Below are 15126 nucleotides of genomic sequence, written 5' to 3' on the forward strand. Positions count from 1 at the left end.
AAAACAAACTGCTTCTCTGCTTTCTAACTGTCTTGGAGAATATTCTAAAACTGTCATTCACATTAATGTCATTAAAAAAAATTGATTTTAAAACATTGTAGAGTGGTTGGGCAATATAGATCTTACTCTTAGTCATAGCAGGTTTGAACATATATATGGCAATGCTCAACATTCCATCGCACTTTAGAATGACCAAGAAACAGAACTCGCGATTGGGATATAGATATGAAAAGGTCTATGCAGACTGGAACTAGCTTGATTTTTTTTTTAAGCTGGAAGCACCAGAGATAGGAAGCTGATTTAGTCTCCATCCCAGTGGACTTCTCCATGCATACAATATTAAAGAGCTGTAATGTTCCTAGAGTACTCCTAGGTAAACAAATGGTTTCTATTCTTCTATGGGGAAATGTATTGCATTGCTCTTGGGACTTCTGGGCAGTATCGGATCCTGCCTGTGCACCAGCAAGTCCTACTGCTAACGCAGTGGGAAGCTAGTACTTCCTAAAGCAATCGAAAATGAGCCAACACACTCATTTCTGGAATGGAACAGGAGCTTGCAGAAGGGAGCTCCGCTGACCTGTGCCATTCTGAAAATGAGTGCTTTGGCTCATTTCCAGGGCTACTCTAAGGAAGCACTGGTGCAACATAATCAGCAGAGGCACATGGGCAGTGTTGGATACTGCCCATTGTTGTGGTGGAGGCAAAATCTGCCCCCCACCCCTGAAACTGGGTGGCTCAACCTTTACTGACACATTCCATTACAGCGGACGTGCAAGCCTGATTCACTGCATCCTCCAAGGTTCCTTGTATTTGGTGAGGCATAAAAAACTAAAAATCAATTAGAACACCAGTGCTGCTACTCTCCGCAGTCATCTAGATCAGATACCTCAATTCATTGATGAGGATTGTTGCTGTTGTTTCTATTTATCTCTCACCCTTCCTCCAAGAAGCTCAGTGCACATTGTTCTTTTCTGACTTGTTTTATTCTCACAACAATTGTGTGATGTAGGCTGCCTCAAAGTTGCCCCATGAACCCAGCTCTCCTCAGTTGGAACACTGACCGACGGAACACTGCAATCGTTACCCAGCTCTTTATAAATGGGCTAATTCAATCTAGAGGACATGTATGAGCCCAGCTATAAAAACAGAGGCTTCTGGTCTGGAACTGTCAATCTAGTACAGGGGAGGGCAACCTGTGGCCTTAGAGCCACATGCAGGCCTCAGCCTAATTTCAAAAGCCCTTTGGATGAGACCTCTGGCAAGAGCAATCTGCCCCTTCCCTGGCAGTCCTCTGTATGGGAAGGAAGAGGGAGAGGAAGAAAAGTGAGTGGCAGAAAGACAGTGTGGCAGAAAAAGAAAGAGAAAAGGAGGGACCCGTCCATGTTTGGCTCTGCCCATGCCTACCAATGGCTTCAGCTTTACTTGCCACCAGCATACGCTCCTCAGCCCCCGCCCAATAGATTACCTATGAGGGAATATGGCCCTTGACAGAAAAAGGCCTGACCAGCCCTGTTCTAGGCTGCCTTTACACTAAAGAAAACCCCCACAGTCCTCTCGTTCTGGAGCCTTTCCACGTTTACCATTGGCTCCCAGACAGTGACCATGTGATTACTGAGAGGGGAAGCTTTTAATTGTGAAGGTTCCATAGAAAGCAATAAAACAGCGCTATCTAGTGGCTGTTTTAATCGTGTACCAATCCAATGTAAAATAAATAGTTCATTATTCCTGGATCTTTTTGAGACAAAATAAGCAGGGAATTCCTCTGGATGTTCCCTGGAGGTTAACGATGTCATGAAAAGGACCTGCAAACTTTCATGAGTGAGCAATTTGAATAGCAGGCTAAAGCTCTGTGTGAAGGAGCCCTTAGTCCCTCATGCATGTGTTCAATAGGGGTGGGACTCAACTGTGGTCTTAGCAAAACTCCAATCCTGAGCATCAAATAGATATTACCTTAAGTGATACTGTAATGCTCCTGGATTAAGAATGGGGACATGATGGTTTTTGATGCAGTGAATATTGGTCTACAATGTGGATGAGGAGAGGGAGGGCAGAAATTGACAAAGTAGTAATATAATGTTCCAGTTTTACCCATTGGTGCATCCTCCTTTTATTTTTTAATGGCTTTTACCAAGGCAACTCAATGATGATCATAAAAGACGATGATGCCCAAATCATAATAGGAATAACCTCCAGGACTGTTGTGTCATCGCAGACCAGTGCGAGATTTCTTCATGTGTAGAAAAGTCTTGTCTGTGAAAATTCTCCTGACTCCTCAACCATGCTCAGTATGAAGAAAGTAGCATCTAACTCTGGCTGTAGCCTATCTATCTATCTATCTATCTATCTATCTGTCTATCAATATTTATATACTGTTCCACATCAAAAGATTTCGGAGCAGAGAACAGCAAGGATAAATGAATAAAACATCATGTTAAAACAGTTAAAACATTTTTAAAGAAACAAGTTCTGATAAGACCAGATTTAATAAATCATGGATGGTCACTCAAAGAAGGCTTTCCAAAATAACAATATCTTCAAGAGGCACTGAAAGCAACGTAACGTTGGTGCCTGCCTGACCTCCAAAGTCAGGAAGTTCCACAGGAAGGGGGCCACCACAATGAAGGGTCTTTTCCTGGTGAACTCCAGCTGGGCCGTGGGTCCATATGGAACCACCAGGAGCAAGCCCTCCGATGTCCTCAGTAACTGGGCAAGTTGGTTAAGAAGAAGGCGCTCTTTTAGATATCCTGGTCCTAAGTTGTTTAGGGCTTTGTACACTAGTACTCATACCTTACACCTGGCCCAGTAGCAATAGGCAGCCAGTGCAGTTCCCTCAGCAAAGGCGTTACATGCTGGAAAGGGGCAGCTCCTGACAACAGCCAAGCTGCTGCACCCTGCACTAGCTCCAGCTAGGACCAGCCTCAAGGGCAGCCCCACATAGAGTGCATTGCAGTAATCCAGTCATGAAGCTACTAATGCCTGTACCACTGTGGCCAAGCTATCCCTGTCCAGGAGAGGCTGTAGCTGGCGAACCAGCCGAAGCCTGTAAAAGGCACTCTGAGCTGCCATGGCCACTTGGGCCTCAGCTGACAATGATGGATCTAGGAGGAGCCCCAGACTATGGGCTCCTTCACACTGAGCTTTTATTCTGCGATTGAGATTGCTCCTTCCCAAAAGTTTGCGGTCTCTTTACATGATGACATGACTCTGCCATGACCCTCCAGGGCATCTCCTGTGCTAATTGTCCTTTGTTCTGTTTTTAAATAGTTCGCAGATAATGAGCTATCAAATTACCCCGTTGTGTTCCGCTTCAGTTTCCTCTGTGAAAAGAGTTTAAGTGGCAAGAAAAGGAGCAAGATCAATGAAAGATAATGGAAGACTCAGATATGGGGAGAAGGAGTGGGGGAGGGGAGGGGGGAAAGGAAGCACATGTAAACGGAGTCAGTTGTGATCCCGCATTTAAAACAGAAGCAGAAAGCCCCGTTTTAAATGCAGGATTTTAGGCTGGTGTAGAGATGCCCTACGACCTTGATCTTTCAGAGGGAGTGCAACCCCATCCAGAACAGGCAAGGAGCCTATCTCCCAGACCCAGGAACCACTCACCCACAGGGCTTCTGTGTTGCCAGGATTCAGCATCAGTTTATTGGCTCTCATCCAGCCCATTATGTAGTCTAGGCACTGATACAAGACTTGCACAGCTTCTACTGATTCAGATGTCACTCCCAGTGGCTTCATATAGATGTTAAAGAACATTGGGAACAAGATGGTGCCCTGCGGAACCCCACAGCTCAATTGCCAAGGGGCCGAGGAAAAGTCACCCAACATTACTGTCTAAAATCGGCCCAGTAGGTAGGACCAGAACCACTGTAGCACAGTGCCTCCGATACCCATCTCACAGAGTCGATCCAGGAAGATACCATGGTTGATGGTATCAAAGGCTGATGAGAGATTGAGCAAAATTAACAGGGTTGCACTCCCCCTGTCCCTCTCAATAAAGGTCATCCATCAGGGATGGAAATATTTCTTGTATTTGGTATGTCCCTGATGCTGTGATGAAAACACCCCCCCCTCACTTCTTTCTGATCAGAAAGAGATGCATTCATATGTACAAGGTATGTAACCAGAATGACATACTGCTTTCTCATGGGGCTGAGGGGGTGATGGAAGAATGTGCAGGAGCCTAAGACTCTTACAGGGCTGTAAGAGTTTTCAGGTTTCCTGGTCATTCAAAAGTAATAACTCCTATTAAGTAATACAGTCAGGCCCCTTCATGGATCACTGCCTTGTTGTGGTGAAGGGGCTTGCGTAACTCAGTGAAGCCATAAGCTATGCCGTGCAGGGCCACCCAAGAAGGATATGGTGGAGAGTTCTGACAAAATGTGGTCCACTGGAGAAGGAAATGGCAACCCACTCCAGTACTCTTGCCAAGAAAACTACATGGAAAGTATCACAAGGCTAAAAGATATGACACCAGAAGATGAGCCCTTCGGGTCGGAAGGTGTCCAATGTACTACTGGGGAAGAGCAGAGGGAATTTCCAAGTAACGCCAGAAAGAGTGAAGCGGCTGGGCCAAAGCCGAAAGGACACTCAGCTGTGGATGTGTCTGATGGTGAAAAGAAAGTCCAATGCTGTAAAGAACAATATTGTTTAGGAACCTGGAATGTCAGATCAATGAATCAAGGTAAGCTGGAGGTGGTCAAACATGAGATGGCAAGATTGAACATTGACATCTTGGGAATCAGCGAACTAAAATGGACAGGCATGGGTGAATTTAATTCAGGTGACCATTATATCTACTACTATGGGCAAGGATCCCTTAGAAGAAATGGAGTAGCACTCATGGTCAACAAAAGGGTGGGAAAAGCAGTACTGGGGTACAATCTCAAAAACGATAGAATGATCTCAGTACGAATCCAAGGCAAACCATTCAACATCACAGTAATTCAAGTCTATGCCCCAACCACTGAGGCCGAAGAAGCTGAGGTTGATCGGTTCTATGAAGACCTACAACACCTTCTAGAACTAACACCCAAAAAAGATGTCCTCTTCATCATAGGGGATTGGAATGCTAAAGGAGGAAGTCAAGAAATCACCGGGATAACAGGCAAGCATGGCCTTGGTGTACAAAATGAAGCAGGACAAAGGCTAATTTTTTTTTACCAAGAGAGTTTTGTCATGAGAACACGCTGTTCATAGCAAACACTCTTTTCCAACAGCACAAGAGGTGACTCTACACATGGACATCACCAGATGGTCAATATTGAAATCAGATTGATTATGTACTTTGCAGCCAAAGATGGAGAAGCTTTATACAGTCAGTAAAAACAAGACCTGGAGCTGACTGTGGCTCAGATCATGAGCTTCTTGTTGCAAAATTTTGGCTTAAATGGAAGAACATAGGGAAAACCACTAAACCATTCAGGCATGACCTAAATCATATCCCTTATGAATATACAGCGGAGGTGAGGAATAGATTTCAGGGATTAGACCTGATAGACAGAGTGCCTGAGGAACTATGGACGGAGGTCCGTAACATTGTTCAGGAGGCAGCAACGAAATCCATCCCAAAGAAAAAGAAATGCGAGAAAGCTAAGTGGCTGTCTGATGAGGCTTTACAAGTAGCTGAAAAAGAAGGGAAGTGAAAAGCAAGGGAGAAAGGGGAAGATATATCCAACTGAATGCAGAGTTCCAGAGAATAGCAAGGAGAGACAAGAAGGCCTTCTTAAATGAACAATGCAAAGAAATCGAGGAAAACAATAGAATGGGAAAGACTAGATATCTTTTCAAGAAAATTGAAGATCTCAAGGGAACGTTTTGTGCAAAGACGGGCATGATAAAGGACAAAGAAGGCAGGGACCTAACAGAAGCAGATGAGATTAAGAAGAGGTGGAAAGAATACATGGAAAAACTATACAGGAAAGATCTTAATGTCCCTGATAGCCATGATAGTGCAGTCACTGAACTTGAGCCGGACATCCTCGAGAGTGAAGTCAAGTGGGCCTTAGGAAGCATTACTAACAACAAAGCTAGTGGAGATGACAGTATTCCAGCTGAGCTATTTAAAATCCTAAAAGATGATGCTGTTAAAGTGCTGCACTCAATATGCCAACACATTTGGAACACTCAACAGTGGCCACAAGACCGGGAAAGGTCAGTTTACATTCCAATTCCAAAGAAGGGCAATGCCAAAGGGTGTTCAAACTACCGTACAATTGCGCTCATTTCACATGCCAGCAAGGTTATGCTCAAAATCCTACAAGCTAGGCTTCAGCAGCATGTGAACCAAGAACTACCGGAAGTACAAGCTGGGTTTTGAAGAGACAGAGGAACTAGAGATCAAATCGCCAACATTCGCTGGATCATGGAGAAAGCAAGAGAATTCCATAAAAATGTCTATTTCTGCTTCACTGACTATGCTAAAGCCTTTGATTGTGTAGATCACAACAAACTGTGGCAAATTCTGAAAGAGATGGGAGTACCAGACCACCCTACCTGTCTCCTGAGAAACCTGTATGAGGGTCAAGAAGCAACAGTAAGAACCGCACATGGAACAACCGATTGGTTCAAAATTGGGAAAGGAGTAGGACAAGGCTGTATATTGTCGCCCTGCTTATTTAATTTATATGCAGAGTACATCATGAGAAACGCCGGCTTGGATAAATCACAGGTTGGAATTAAGATTGCCAGGAGAATTATCAACAACCTCAGATACGCAGACGATACCACCCTAATGGCAGAAAGCGAGGAGGATCTCAAGAGCCTCTTGTTGAGGGTGAAAGTGGAGAGTGCAAAAGCTGGTTTGAAACTCAACATTAAAAAAACGAAGATCATGGCATTTGGCCCCATCACTTCCTGGCATATAGAAGGGGAAGAAATGGAAGCAGTGACATATTTTACTTTCTTGGGCTCCAAGATCACAGCAGACAGTGACTGTAGCCATGAAATTAAAAGACGCTTGCTCCTTGGGAGGAAAGCTATGGCACACCTAGACAGCATAGTAAGAAGCAGAGACATCTCCTTGCCAACAAAGGTTCATATAATCAAAGCTATGGTTTTCGCAGTAGTAATATATGGCTGTGAGAGCTGGACTATAAGGAAGGCTGGGCGCTGAAGAATTGATGCTTTCGAACTGTGGTGCTGGAGAAGACTCTTACGAGTGCCCTGGACTGCAAGGAGGTCAAATAAGTCAATCCTAAAGGAAATCAACCCTGAGTGCTCATTGGAAGGACAGATACTGAAGCTGAAGCTCAAATATTTTGGCCACCTAATGTGAAGAGAAAAGTCACTGGAAAAGACCCTGATGCTGGGAAAGACTGAAGGCAAAAGGAGAAGGGGACAGCAGAGGATGAGATGGCTAGATAGCATCACCGATGCAATGAATATGAACTTGAGCACACTCCGGGAGAGAGCGGAGGACAGGAAGGCCTGGCGTGCTATGGTCCATGGGGTCACGAAGAGTCAGACACGACTGAACGACTGAACGACAAAATACAGTCAGGGCCAGAAATATTGGAACAAGGATAACTGTTTTGGCAGTTGGCCTCTGTACACCACCACATTGAAGTTGAAAGGAAACACACCCAGATGGGAGCGAAGTCAGGACTTCCAGCTCTAATTCAAGGGGTTTGACAAAAGTGGGGCACTAACCATTCAGGAAGTACAGCCAGTGGCATACACACACACCCATCGTTGGTGGCTAATAAGTAATGGAATGAATGGCTGACAAGCAGCTGCATGGGCAGGTGTGGCCTGTTTCCTGGGTACCCCATGACCAATCAAGCAGATAAAAGGCCTGGAGGTGGTTCTGAGTGTTACATTTGCATTTGGTAGCTGTTCACTGGAACTCCCAACATGAGGTCCAAAGAGGTGTCCATGCGAGTGAAGGAGGCCATCATTAGGCTGAGGAAACAAAATAAACCCATCAGAGAAATAGCAAAAACAGTGGGAGTGGCCAATGCAACAGTTTGGAACATCCTGAAGAAGAAGGAATTAACTGGCAAGCTCAGCAACAGCAAAAGGCCTGGAAGAACATGGAAGAACACGGAAGACAACTACAGTGGATGACCGCAGAATCCTGCTCATGGTGAAGAGGAACCCTTTCATAACATCTAGCCAGATCAACAACACTCTTGAGGAGGTAGGCATGTCATTGTCAACATCTAAAGTCAAGAGACGGCTTTATACAGAGGCTTCACAACAAGGTGCAAACCACTGGTAACGCTCAAGAACAGAAAGGCCAGATTAGCCTTTGCCAGCAAACACCTAAAAAAACCTGCCCAGTTCTGGAATAAGATTCTTTGGACTGTTGAAACCAATATTAACTTGCACCAGAATGATGGGAAGAGAAAAGTATGGAGAAGGAAAGGAACAGCTCATGATCCAAAGCATACCACATCATCTGTCAAACATGGTGGAGGCAGTGTTATGGTATGGGCATGTATGGCTGCCAATGGAACCAGGTCACTGGTGTTTATTGATGACCTGACTGCTGATAAAAGCAGCGGGATGAATTCTGAAGTGTATAGGGCTATACTTTCTGCTCAGATTCAGCTGAATGCTGCCAAACTGATAGGATGTTGCTTAAAAGCTAGCCAAGAGTTTCTCAAGGCAAAGAAGTGGGATGTTCTTCAATGGCCAAGTCAGTCATCTGATCTCAACCCAACAGAGCATGCTTTTCACTTACTGAAGACAAGACTGAAGGCAGAAAGACCCACAAACAAGCAGCAGCTGAAGGCGGCTGCAGTAAAGGCCTAGCAAAGCATCTCAAGGGAGGAAACTCAGCATTTGGTCATATCCATGGGTTCCAGACTTCAGGCAGTCATTGGCTGCAAAGGATTTTCATCCAGGTATTAAAGGCAATCCTTAAATTTGAAATGATGTTGGTTTGTTCCATTACTTCTGAGCCACCAACGATGGGTGTCTGTGTATGCTATTGGCTGTCCTTCCTGAACGGTTAGTGCCCCACTTTTGTCCAACCCCTTGAATTACAGCTGAAAGTCCTGACTTCGCTCCCATCTGGTATGTTTCCTTTCAACTTCAATGTGGTGGTGTACAGAGGCCAACTGCCAAAACAGTTATCCTTGTTTGGATATTTCTGGCCCTGACTGTATTTACTATTAGGAAAGCAGTCTTAAAGGTCTCAGACTTTAAGCAATAAGAACATGTGTAACAGAGAGCCAGTAGTCTACTTTATAGAAGCATGTGATATGGAGCAAGGATCAATGATACCATAAATCAAAGGGAACAATTTATCTATTGCTGAGTATCTTGGCCTGATTATTCTGGCAGTGAAAAAGACAGGAATGGCTGAATCAGAATAGTTTGCACAACTCTCCATCTATCTTGTCATTAACAATCAGGCAGGTTATATTTACACATGATCAGGTAATGCTTTTCTTCTCTCAGAAAGTGGGAACTCAATTCCCCACTGACACAGGCTATGGAATCTTTGCCAAATTTTGCAGATGAACACATAATGGCACCTGATTGACATTCAAGATACAATTGCATTCATACAACTGTTGCACTGTCTTTAGTCCCTCAGCACAGTGATTCAGCTGTAAGTGAGGGTGAATTTACTTTACACCACCATTTTCAACTCTTTATGAATAAAGAGACATCAACTCAAGTTGACCCATTCACACAATTTGCTTGGATTTACTTGCACACATTCTGCAATGTACTTGGATTGGCTATAGGTACAGAAAGTACATCTAGATCTACTGGTTGAGTCAGCCAAGGATTTCTGACTCCTAATAGTTTAATAATAGTGGCAATGAAATGACTCCCACCACTACCATAAATTATACTGCTGACGTGAAGAAAGTTTGGGGTAACCAGGAGTATATTTGTATGTGGAAGGTCTGTGAGCTCCTTTCATTTCTGATACTTAGAACATATTATTTAATATGGAGGGAGCAATCCTATGGCCACTAGACAGCAGCAAGATGGCCATAGGATATGCTGTTTTCTGGGAACTGACCTCAAAGCCTGCACTTCAAGGTTGGTTCCCAGAAAACCGACCTCCCCCCCCCACTTCTGCCCTGCCTCAGATGCAGCGTGGAACAGCCCTGTCCTCTGTGCTTGCTTGCAAGAGGAGCACGGAGGGTCCAGAAAGGGGCGTGGCTGGGAGCATTCTGGGGCGGGGAGATCATAGCTGCCTGTACGACACATCCAATGTGTTGTACATCAGCCTCCTTCACCGCTCAGTGCTCCTGCAGCTAGACAGCCACAGTTGGCTGTCTAGCAGAAAAAGCAGGGCAGGAGGCACACAGAGGTAACAATCCCCTCTGTGCGTCTCCTGTCCTGCTTTGGATAGGAGGTCACCTCTGAGTATCTAGATAGGATTGCACCCTAAGTGTATGTCTTTGGCACCAGGCCCAGTTGCTGAATCTCAGGGTTTTAGTAAAAAACAAAGTAGATCCCAAAGCCTGAAGTAACTAGTTTGCTCACCCTGGGGCTACACCAAGAAGAAGAAGAAAGTGGAATTGCCCTAAATCCCATTGGCTTCAACAGAGTTCATTCTGAAATAATGTCAAGGGCTCCTTGGAGGGCTCTCTCAGTCTCATCTAGTAGCCAAGTCCAGACACAGACAAAGGCTTTCTTTTCAAAGCTTTATTCTTCTTTTACAACTTAACAACTCTACAGATAGCAACTAGATCTGAGCAGCAGAGTACATATGCCCTAAGTTGGAACAGTTGGTCCCTGTTTGAAAGGGAATTACTGGCAGACCCCTGAACTTAAGGACTAAGGAGAATCCCTCCCCTTTTCCCTTGGATCCTCTGGGCGCAGCCTTTGTTTGTGCGCCAACCAGGCACTACGCCTCCTTTCTGCGCCCTCCATCTGGCACTGCTCTCTGCGTCGTGCATCCACCAAGTCTGCTATCTGTGCTCGGTCACTCCCTGGACTGTTTTCTAATCTAGGAATGCTGGTGGGAGGAATCTCTGTCAGCTGTGGGCCCTGGGAAAGAGGAGCGTGCTCCTCTCCCAGGAGCGACTGCTCTTCCTCAGAATCAGAACTACTCTGGGATTCTACAGGCTCAGTGTCCACCCTGACAAATAAGCTCATTTCATAAATGCTGTGTGGGTGGGGGGAGGAGTTAAATAAAAGGGGGAAACAAATGGGGACTCATGACAAAAATTCACAGATGAAGGAAGAAATTGGCTTCAGAGGAAGCATATCTTTTAAGACCAGTTCTGCCTCTCCTGCCACCTCTTAAAGTGCTAGGCAGTTCATTCCACACTGTGAGAATTTTTTTAAGTTTGCATGAAAATATCTATGCATTTTTGTGCACATTTCTCCTAATATTGTATGTTTTGCATTATTGTATGTGATTTTGCTTAATATAACACATTTGTGCAGGCAATTTGCCTAATGTAATGCATTTTTGAACGTTAGTTTCACTAATATACACAGGTTTGTATGCATTTTTTTTCCTGAGAACTCCATTGCAAAATTCAAAGAAGTGTGAATTTTGAAGGATAACTGAGTTTGGGTTTGTATATTGGTCTACATGTAAGAAATTAGGTAAGTTCACATTAAAATGTGAACCTCACTCATTTATCCCCCATCCCTAGCAGTATGACCTTCACTGGTTAAGAGAGACATGTTTGTTCATTTGTTTACTAGCAGTCTGGGTTGGATTCCAGACTGACTGTTCCAGAAACAGAATTGCTCCTTCCATCTCTGATCCTGCTGCAGACGATCCCCCAACTCTCCAGAAGAGATTTCAGGGGGCTGCAGGGGAAAAGAGGAATTGGTGAAAATTGCCCCCCTCCCTTCCTCCAGTGCAAGTAGAACTCTGCCAATCACAAGCTTGGATCCAAACTTTTTTTAAAAAATCATTTGCTTCCTTCCTTACTAATTACATTTATATTGTGCCTTTCTGTCCACGCACCCAACTGGTTTACAGTTCTAAAAACTAGCTTGCAATCTAAGAGACAAGATACAAAAGAAAGGGGAATGGGGTGGGAGGAGGAAAACAAGCAAATTGAGATACAAACTCTTTCATGCTATTATATAATGTCTAGATGGAGTGGGCACTGCAGGAGACATGTCTGTGAGGGAGGAGCCAAATGGCATCTCTTGCTGTGGTGCAATCAGTTACTAGGAACACAGGAAGCTGCCTTATACTGAGTCAGACCATTTTTCCATCTAGCCCAGTATTGTCTACCCTGACTGGCAGTGGCTCTCCAGGGTTTCAGGCAGGAATACTTCGAGCCCTACCTGGAGACACTGGGGATTGAACCTGGGCCCTTCTGCATGCAAAGTATGTGCTCTACCACTGGCTCATGGCCCCGGTCTCTTCCCTACATTTTTTCTGTGATTGAACTCAAGATGGCGTACATAGGGTTCCCAGCTGTCTCCCATCCAGACATTCACCAGACCCAGGTCTGCTTAACTAAGGTTGCTGCATCGTGTGCCTTCAGACTGTGTCCTGGGAATTGGCTCATAGGAAGAGGCAGCAAGAGCATATGTGCCACTCTTGCCCAAGTCTAGTTTCCTGCAAGGGTAGAGGTCTCCACCATCACTAGTGACTCTTTTCTACCCTTCCATCACTGTCCCCATTTTGACTCCCCATACATCCAAAATGCCCAGTATGTATGTATGTATGTATGTATGTATTACGTTCCTTAATCGCCCATCTGGCCGCTCACCCGGCCACTCTGGGCGATGTACAATGGTACAATTTAAAACAGTAAAATTATCCATTAAATCATTATTTAAAAATACCCTAACCCACCCCAAATGCCTGCCTGAATAACCAAGTTTTCAGTATAAGATGTGGATGATCCCTACAACTGCGGCAGCCTAGTTTTTCGTTGTGCTTTAGTTTTAATAGGTTTTATTGTTCTATATTGTATTTTAATGCTATATTTGTTTTGTAGGTCACTGAGAAAACTGATGTTATGGAGTAGACAGACAGACAGATAATAAGAGGGAAATTCAATTGTCACTGATGGAGGAGAGTGCTCCAGTATCAGAGCTTTCAATCTGTCCTAAGACCTTCTACACACTTGCTGTCAGAGTGGAAGGGAGAAGGGTTTTCCCCCCTTTTTTTATTCTCCCCCCTGCAATTTTTTTGGGGGGAGGTGTGAACAAAAATTGCCTCATATGGGAAGCAATGGGAGGAAAATAAGTTATGCCATCTCCAAGCCTGGTGTAACTTTCAGCTCCATAGCTGCCCAATCCCTGCCCACCGGCACTTGCCTGACACTCTTCCCCCCTCCCTGAAGTTAGAGTTCCAACAATGGGGAGAAAGCCACCACAGTCATTTCTGCAGTGGCTGAGAGGGGCTGGGAGGGGGGGAACCAAGGTTGACTCTCCCCTTCAGGGGCCAGACCTCTTTCTCCGCCCTTGAAGGGGAGATCTACTATATTCTGTGCCCCCTGAGAAATGCTCAGAAAAAGATTTTTAAAAATCACTCTTCCTTCTTGTTGAATTTAGCATCATATGTCTAGAAAAATACACAAGGACAAGCTTGCTAACCAGTGCTTTTAGTAAAGCAAGAAGCTGGATATAGAAGAAGAAGAAGAAGAAGAAGAAGAAGAAGAAGAAGAAGAAGAAGAAGAAGAAGAAGAAGAAGAAGAAGAAAAGCTAATTAACCTATCTGAATTCTAGATGCAAGCATAACAAAAGCCTGGAAAAAAATGTTTCCAAAGTGATACTAAAATCTTAATAACCTGTCAAAGTTGCTGTTCAAACAGCACTTAGAATGAAAAATAGAACAAGGATTTCTAACTGAACAATATACAATCTGGTGTAATTTATCAAAATTCAAACTGAAAGTTAATTCTTCTCAACTCATGATTAGGATGAAAACCAATCATAGCCATCTCTTCATAGTTTAATGGAAGAAAATGGGTAGCCACCTATGACTTTCTTCCTGCCAAATGAATGAGTACAGAATATGCACAGCATATTTTGATTACACTAAATTAGTTCACAGATATATTCCAGTAGGATTGGCCCAGTTCTGAAAACGACCATTACAGCCATGAATAAATAATATTCAAATAATAAACCCAGAATAGAGCTTTCTGGGTTTATTAGAGCTAACTAGTCTAATGGACATGATGGATTGTAGTTAAAATTACACCACCCAGTTGAGTCCTTTGGGAGCTTGATACAAATGAGCTGAGGCAAAAGTCATATGAAAACTCAGATGAAGTAGCACAAAAATACCCAATGCTCTTTTAAAATCCAAGACCTGTCGAGAATGTTGTTTGGTGACATTAACAGAAGCATGTGTAATGTGATACAAAACTAAAACTAGATGAAATTGGAAAATATACATACCTATTACTGTCATTATGGAATTTGAAAACGAGCCCAGATGTCTCTCAACCATGAAGACATTCAGTGTGCTGGAATTAAAATAAGAACTGTTTCCTGGAAGTAGTTGCAATATTTATGCACTTGTGGAGTCATGCTTAGAAGGTAGTATGTGAACACTAACTTTACATGGGGACAATAGCATTTCCTATTAGGTTTATGTAGGACCTACATGGATCCAAGAACTACATCTACCTAATGGTCCTTTCTGGAGGAGCAGTCTCAGAGGGCGGTGCTGTGGGACTTCTGATCCACCCCATGGCCATTAGCCTGTGGGGTGCTGCAAGGTTCTATCTTGTCCCCCATACTTTTTAATATCTACATGAAAAGGCTGGGGGAAGTCATCAGGAGATTTGGGCTGAAATGTCTTCAGTGTGCGGATGATACTCAGCTTTACCTCTCGTTTCCATCTGCACATCCCAGGGAGGCTGTGGAACTCTTGAACCAGTGTCTGGGGGCTGTTTGGGGATGGATGAGGGTGAGCAAGCTGAAACTTAATCCAGACAAGATGGAGGTGCTGTGGGTTGGGAAACAAGCAACTTTGGATGGAGGTTTACAGCTGGTCTTAGACGGGGTTGCACTTCCCCTAAAAAACCAAGTGCGCAGGCTGGGAGTCCTCCTGGACTCTGAGCTAACTGGGGAAGCCCACGTGGCTGCGGTGTCCAGGAGTGCTTTTTACCAGCTTAGGCTGGTACGCCAGCTGTGGCCCTATCTGGAGAGGATGCACCTTTCCTCAGTTATCCACGCACTAGTGACGTCCAAGGTGGACTGCTGCAATGTGCTATACATGGGGCT

Source organism: Heloderma suspectum, chromosome 3, assembly GCF_057233095.1.
Source record: "Heloderma suspectum isolate Gila_16-S chromosome 3, 16-S_ref, whole genome shotgun sequence".
NCBI classification, from domain to species: domain Eukaryota; kingdom Metazoa; phylum Chordata; class Lepidosauria; order Squamata; family Helodermatidae; genus Heloderma; species Heloderma suspectum.